The 8,400-nt window shown below is 39.5% G+C and overlaps 1 pseudogene; it reads right to left on the reverse strand.

Moving 5' to 3' along the window:
* Positions 1-382: 382 nt before the first annotated feature.
* On the reverse strand, positions 383-1,536 carry LOC114626203 (annotated as a pseudogene).
* Positions 1,537-8,400: the final 6,864 nt, after the last annotated feature.

Consider the following 8,400-nt stretch of genomic DNA (forward strand, 5'->3'; position numbering starts at 1 on the left):
AAAATTGACACTTAGCTTGAGAAACTCCGTACTCTGAACAGCTGACTGAAAGTTCAGCCCTGGGGCCACTTCAATGTTAAGGAAGTATTTTCTTCATAAGTCAGCACCATGCCTTGGCAGCAACAATGGAACATAGACAAGGGCATGCTTCATCTCACCCAGTGAAGGTACTGGAGAAAGAACATTCTCAGGATTTATCTGCCAGACTCTTTGTGCTAGACTTTCCTCATTATAAGCCTCTCATTCTGGCTACAAGGTACCCCAGTGTGTCCCTACTTCTGTCTTTAAGACACGCCAACTCCTCTAAGGCTCTCAGCTTATGAGTTTATTATTTTTACGATTCAAAAGAAAGTTCAGCATTAATGGCTTTCCCTCTAGCCTTTTAGTCCTTAGATGCTGAGTGGGCTGAGGGGATAGATAAATTCACATTTAGGGATTCTGGTCTTTGGGGGTCACATTTGATCATAACTTTGAGCCCCACTCCCTTTTCGGCTGTTTTGAAGGCTTCTACAGCCTTCTCCAAAGGGAATCTATGGGTAACTAAGGGCTTTACATTCAAAGTGTTCGATGTAAGTATGGAAATTTCCATCGGCCTTGTGTTGCAGTATTGAAACCCACCTTTGATAGCCACCTCCCGCACAGCTGCATGCACTAGAAGTAGATTGACCATCTTGGGGCCCATTCCCACAATCACCAAGGTCCCACCAGAGTGAGTGTCATTGATGCCCGTCTGGATGGAAGACTTTGCTCCTGTGTATTCTGTGGTGACCTCTGGCTTGCTCCCTAGCTGACTTAAGTCCACCTTACTGACAATTCCCGAGGGGTCTCTTTGGCAACCTGAATGGTAAAGTCTGCTCCAACTTCCTTGGCTTTGGTCAACTGAAAATCAGATCAGTCCATCACCACCACTTGATCAGCTCTCATTGCTTTGTCCACAAGTAAAGAGATTATCCCAACTGGCCCAGCTCCACACACAATGACCTTGTTCCCCAGGGAACCTGTACCTCGATGGCAGGCATAGATCACCACAGAGAGAGGCTCAATTCAACCAGGGCCTCTTCTTCAAAGGTGACACTGTCAGGAAGCTTGTAGCAGAACTCAGCACTGTGCTTGTAGAAGCAGCAGAGGTTCCCATCAAACGGGGTGTGGCACAGATTGATGGTGTCAAATTGTATCAGCTGATCTTGCAGAATTCATCTATTTCTCTGGGAACATTAGGCTCAATGGCAACCTGATCTCCTGGTTTTAGATATTTCACCAACGTTCCTACTGTTGTGACTGTTCCAGCAGCTTCAAGCCCGAGCACCATTGGCTTTTTCACAACAAAATTCCCAATTCAGCCATGCTACCAGTAGTGAACATTTGAGCCGCAGATCCTACTGAATGCATCTTTAGTAATGCATCATTTGGGCCCAGGTCAGGGATTGAGTAGTTCTACAGGTGAACATATACAGGTCAGTGTACCACCAGGGACAAGTTTTCACCCTTAGCTAGAGCTGCCACGTTCCACTCCTGATTCAAGGTGTCCAAGTACATTTTTCTTAAAGCTTGATTTTGATATAGGCTATGTCTCAGTTAAACTTGACTGATGTTGTTGACAAAAAGCTATTGGTGAATTCAGCTCTATTCAGTATGTATCCTCTTTCTGAAAATAGGATACATTTGGACAAAGTTCATCCTAAGCAGGAGAAAGAATATTGATAGGCATAACCAAACTGTGCAAGAAATTTAAAAATCTTGGGTCACTGTTTATTAGAAAAAGAAACATACATGGCTAACAAGGAGTAGTCCCATAGTAAAGGAGAAGAGATAGGTTATTTTCTAAACAACTGTAGTTGTCTGTACATTATAACTACTATTTACTGATTTATCAGATCCAAATTGAAGCAAATAATATTTAGAATACTAGATAAATGTTTTATAAAATAATTTAGCTTTAATTTTATTTTTAAATCTAAACAGAAACCAAAGTACTACCTAGAAAAGGAGGTATTTACACATGTATACAAATTACTACAGAATTATAAAGAATTTGGACCCAAGATTAGATACAATTTAAAAGCATTGGTATATTACAAGATAATAAGAGCAAGGAGGATATTATGAAAAAAATATAACTACCCATGTGAGAAAAACATATATGACAATACATGTGATCAATAAATACTTCCGTTTCATTATTTGCAAGTTATTGCAAGGATTGAATATATTCTCTGGCTAGAGTGGATGTTGAATAGTTTCCACATGACAATGGCCTTATCAGATTTTAAAATGTAGAAAAAATATCCATGCCTTTATCATCCATAATGAAACTGTATTATTATTATTATTATTATTATTATTATTTATTGTATGAGCACTAAAGTTTTTAATGAGTGTCCCAGGCAATACTAAAACTTGTAAAAATTGAGAGTCAATGAATTCAGCAAGAGAAAGCTAGCTTGTTGAAAGTGGTATAGTTAACTACAAGTTATGTACCTTGAGGCAGAAGATTTCTAGATTCTTTTTAATTTTTTTTTTTGGTTTTTTGAAACAGGGTTTCTTTGTGTAGTCCTGACTGTCCTGGAACTCACTCTGTAGACCAGGCTGGCCTCGAACTCAGAAATCTGCCTGCCTCTGCCTCCCAAGTGCTGGGATTAAAGGTGTGCGCCACCACCGCCTGGCTAGGCAGAAGATTTCTAATTACATTAATTTTCAAGTGTAAATCAAATAAAAGCAACAAGATTAGTATGATTAGCATGATCAATAACTTCACTAGTGCTTTACTTACATGGGTATATTTGAGGTCATTGAAATCAGACATTTTGCTAGATTCCACTATCGTGGAACTGCAATCAAGCAAGTAATTTGTGAAAGCTAAATAAAGAAATTGAATGGGTACATAAAAGCATATTTACACAGAATCAAAGGATGCAAACTATGTTTATAAGGGATGCATTTATCATAATTAGTGTAGGAGAGTATACAAAATTCCCTTCAGCTTTGTCTCCGATGTATATTTATAACATCTACTTAAATAAATAGCTAGAAGGATAAAATTGTATTCATAAATATGTGAGGCCTTTAATTTTTCTGTAAAATAAGATGGTGGTAAAATTTGAATTTCAGTGAATATTACAAAAAGTAGAAGATAAAATATATGCTCATCAAAATAGATAGGAAGGAAATCAAGAAGTAAGCACATTAATGATGGTAGTGGCTGAGATTCTACAGAACTGGTGGTAATTCACAATGCATTAAAGCAGTCCAATTCACAGTAACATTTGTCATTTATTTCTGGATCAAACGACCACATTTCACTAAGGTCACTGGTGCTCATATTACACAATTTTGATCAGGATGTCAAATTCCTGTGTTCTGACCTGGAGCAAGGTATGTTCTTCCAAAGTGATACAATTGTTAGAGGAAATCTTTTCCTCCTGTTTCCTTATAACTGTATGAATGAGATCTTTGCCTTTTTGTAGGTTGTTGGAAGACCTATGCTTAGCACTAAGTAGCACTCACAGTTCCTAAATGGCATTTCAGAACACAGCAGTATAGCAGTTTACTTTTCAAGGCTAGGAAGAACTACTCTGTTTCTCCAGTCTCTTAAGTAAGAGAACAATAGGCACAGATTCTTCAGAGTTAGATATTATACAATGGCATTATTTGTCACAGTTATTTCTGAATCCTTAGTCAACAGGAATGATAACATTTTTGTCACATTTAGCATTGTCTGGAAGTAAAGTATAACAAGCAGTTTTTTTTCTGTTTTAGAAAAGTTAATGTGAGCTTCCCTGACATTTAATAAAGTGAAATAAGAATATATTCTTTACTTACAGATAGCTTATCACACAGAGGCTATTCTAATCTATATCAAAAAATTGTAGTGTTTTACAAGGATAATAATAGTAATAATAAATACAAGTAATAATTCAACATGAGCAAATATCTTGTTCTCAGTCAAGGATAACTAGTGGAACTCAGAGACCTTAGATAAATCAGGTAGTGACAAGCTTTTTTCTTGGTAGGATATAGGAAAATTAAAAAGGGATTTGTTCAGTGGTACACAGTACTTGTTTAGCATAATTTAAACCAAGATAACAGTCTTCTCAGCTGTATATGAGTTTCATGAGAAAACCATACTTCTTTCTTGATGTCTACCACTCTTCAAAGATCTTCTTTAAATGGTAATAAAATAAACAAAAACAGGGCATTCTCCTCTAAGCCATTATGCTATGGTAAAAATAAATAGGTGGAATTTAAATAGACCTTGATTATTTGCTGTTTCTTTCTTTTAAAATAAATACAGATGGTTACTAGACAAGGCAACCCAGTAAGAGGAAAAGAGAGTCCCCAAAACAGGCAAAACAGTCCAAGATACACCCAACTCCAGTGTTAGAAATCCACAAAAACACCAATCTAACAGCAAGAACAAATACATGGAAAACATAGTAAAATACTTTTGCTCTGTAGTTTGTATCTTGTTTTGCTCTGTTTTGTTGTGGACTTTTAAAGGTCTGCTCTTTTCTGAAGAGAAATGGATAAATGGATGGGGAGTGGAACTGGTGTAGAGGGGAAGGGGTGGAAGCGGGGAGTGGTCTGGATATATTATGAGAGAGGAGTCACTGGGGTCTAAGAACTAGACAATTTAATAAGATGTATATTAGTAAATCTTTATGGTATTTTAGGGTTTTAAATTAAAATTAAGTCAAGCTCTTTATCATTTTTAAACTAGTTATTTCAAGATTATATACAAGCTGATTTGATCATGCCCATCCTCCCTGCCACAACACTTCCCAGTCCATTCCCACTATGTTCTCTTTCCCCATCAAAGCCAATTTACACTACTCACATGCTCTGGATCATGGTAGATTTGACAGAGGTTAAAACTTTTAGAGAAAACTTACCCTTTCTCTTATAGCAACCAACAGTTGCCAATAGTTCCCCAGCCAGGGGTAGAATCTTGTGCCTAGCACCCCTTCCATGCAGGAATTGTGTCTGGTGCTTGAACATATCAGCTGTTTCTAACTCTCGAACTCTTTCTGTTCCCTCTTCCACAGTGGTGCTAAGTCTTTGGAAAAGGAGTACACATGTGGATGGACAATTTATACTCTCTTAGTCTCTGTCCCTTGTCCACCCTTGGGTCCACCTGTATTAGTCATTATCTACTGTTAAATGCAACTTCTCTGATGAGAGCTCAGAGATGCCGTATAGGTATTATGACAAGTCACTAGGATTTGGTTTGATACTATGCTTACTTACCAGAGTAATTGTGGGAAAACCTTGCTAATTAAGGTTACAGTCCATCATGTCCTGATAGCTCCTCCACCAGCAGTGCTTCCCCTTCTCTGATCTTCACTAGGGAGCCCCAACCCCCAAAACTCCCTACCTGCAGAATGTCATGTGGCCTTGATGAGATTACAAGTCCAGCAAGCAACCTAGAACTCCTGGAAAGCCTCTCCAATGAGGCATTCTTTGGTACCTTAAGCTCTAGCCAATGATACTTACCCAACTGGAAACTCCTACCTTCTTCTCCAGAACTTTATAGCCCTTGATTCGCCCCTAATAAAGTTGAGCTGCCTCTCTGTAGCTGATGCCAGAAGTCTGACATTTTCTTTGTACTCACGGGCAATCTGAACCTTGTTGTTGACTCTGCTCACTTTGTACTCATGGGCCAGTGATCAACATCCCCATAGAGAAAAGGGCAAACCACAAATAAAGATAGTAAGTTTTCTCATATAGTCTAGAATCTGTATAGCTATAGGTTCTTGAGCCAATAACAGTACCAGATATGGTTTTCATTTTATGTAGTAGACGATAAATAAAATTGTAAAGTGGTTAATTACACCAACATTATGCATATCACTGCTGTACTATGAAAGATAGTCAGTATAGAGGAAACTTCCAAATCTGTTCTTAAACAAAAGTTGCAGCTATGTATCAGTGATCTGTCAGTGAGTTTCCACTGAGGTATCTAAACGGTTGTATTAAAATTAGATGTAGGTCAATGATAGAGCACTTGCTTAGTGTTCATAAAGGGTAGAGTTGTAAGCTCTATCAAAATGACAAGAGTGATTTAGTTAGATCTGACGTCATATGCCTATAATCCTTATGAAGCTGAAGTGGAAGGATCAAGCATTGGAGATCATATCATATCAGTTATCTCATGTTGGTATCTTCTCTGTTATAATGAGACAAATCTCATTTAACATATGGAAATTTTTAAATTCCTGCCAATATACTTTCAATGTTTGGATACTAAATAACTCAACATCTGAAAATCAATTTCAAAAATGAGATTAAAGTTTATGTTTTTTTTAACTCTCCACTGTCTATAGATATTACATATTATGAAACATGATTTTACATTATTTTACATGTGGCATGGTTTTATAAACCAATCAATATTACTGGGAATGATATATCTAAAGAATTTTAGAAATGTCAGTTGAAATAAACAAAGCTGCAGTTGCAATAGTTTAATGTTTGTATTCCAGAGCTGTATATTTTGTGTTCGCATGTCTTATTATGTGTTACTACAATCTGAAGATATTCTATCCTCAGAAAAAGATTCCCTGGAAAACCCCAAATATTTCAGGATATTGCCAAGGTTATTGGTGTGTCCATACAAACCAATGGTAAGGGGATATAGTTGAAGACATTTCTCATTGGACAAGAAGTCGAGCTGATGTCTAACTAGTGCCTTCACCCATACTCATTCAAGTTTATGATACTAAAAGAAATTCTTCAGGCTGGGGGTCGGTGCGGCGGGGGAAGTAACCAACACACCTAGACACCCTGTGATTTACAACAGAGAATGGCTTACATGATCCATTGCCACAATGATGGTGCATTGTGAAAATAATCTCTCTCTGATAATATGGAAGACCTGCTCCATGAGATTCATTGCATCCCTGACATGGCTCTGGTGTCTAAGAACCTGAGACAGGTCATAGGCCTGTGAAAACCAGATACGGCTGTTCTGCTAAAGGAGCATAGGCATAGAATGTCTGCTAGCGACAGTGCATCATACCCATAGATCAATTTTCTCACTCAGCACTCAGAGAAGCATCTTCTTGCCGTAGATGGGAACTACCACAGAGGCGCACAACGGAACAGTTTGCATAGAGTGTGACATCCTGGCACACACAGTCAGTGATGGGGTGTCCTCATCACACCCTGTCCTCAGGGCTCTGGAAACTGGCTAAGAAAGGAGGAAGAAAGACTGTAGGAGCCAGAGGTAATGTAAAACAAACAGTATCTTCAAGACACCACGGGGTTAGTGCACACATTGACCCTGTGGCAGCACACACTGCACAGGTTCAAGCCAGACAAGGTGCCCGGGTGACAAGGAGGAAGCACCCTCAGTACTGCACCCCCAGCACACTAAAAACTGAGTCCCCAACACCCTAAGTTCTGAGTTACCAGCACCCTAGGAACTAACTCCCCAGCACCCAAAATACTTAGTCCCCAGCACTCTCAGTGCTATGCGCCAAGCAACATCACTACAGCACCCTCAATATTGTATGCCAAGCACCCTCAGTACTAAGTCCCCAGTGCTCTCAATACTGCGCACCAAGCACCCTCAGTGTTGAGCCCCAGCACCCATAGTACTAAACACCCAGCACCCAAAGTACTGAGTCCCCAGCACCCAAAGTACTAAGCACCCAGGACCCAAAAGTACTGTGTCCACAGCACCCAAAGTACTGTGTCCACAGCACCCAAAGTACTAAGCCCCAGCACCCACAGTACCAAGCACCAAGCACCCAGGTACTGAGCACACAGCACCCAAAGTACTGAGCACACAGCACCCCAAGTACTGAGCACACAGCACCACAAGTACTGAGAACCCAGCACCCAAAGTACTGAGTTCCCAGCACCCAAAGTACTGAGCATCCAGCACCCAAAGTACTGAGCTCACAGCACCCAAAGTACTGAGCACCCAGCACCCAAAGTACTGAGCACCCAGCACCCAAAGTACTGAGCTCACAGCACCCAAAGTACTGAGCTCACAGCACCCAAAGTACTGAGCACCCAGCACCCAAAGTACTGAGTTCCCAGCACCGTAAGCACTGAGACCCCAGCACCCTCAGTATTGAGCCCCCAGCACCCTAGGTACTGAGTCACCAGCACCCTATGTATTTAGTCACCAGCACAGACCACATGTTTATAAATACTGAGTCCTCAGCTCTCTGTATTATTTTATTGATGTTAAAAATTCTGTATAATTAATCTTCTTTCCATATAACCATGTTAAAATTTGCTGAATTGCTAATATAATTAACTCCATTTCGTCAGATAAAATTTACTCAGGTGACAAGGGCTGTACTAGCCAATCCCCGGTATCCATGGAAACCTAGCAAATCCAGAATTCTAAGCTGTGGAAGTTTAAAATTAGAAAGTCAATGAATCTTATGC

Source organism: Grammomys surdaster, unplaced genomic scaffold, assembly GCF_004785775.1.
Source record: "Grammomys surdaster isolate TR1022 unplaced genomic scaffold, NIH_TR_1.0 230, whole genome shotgun sequence".
NCBI lineage: Eukaryota > Metazoa > Chordata > Mammalia > Rodentia > Muridae > Grammomys > Grammomys surdaster.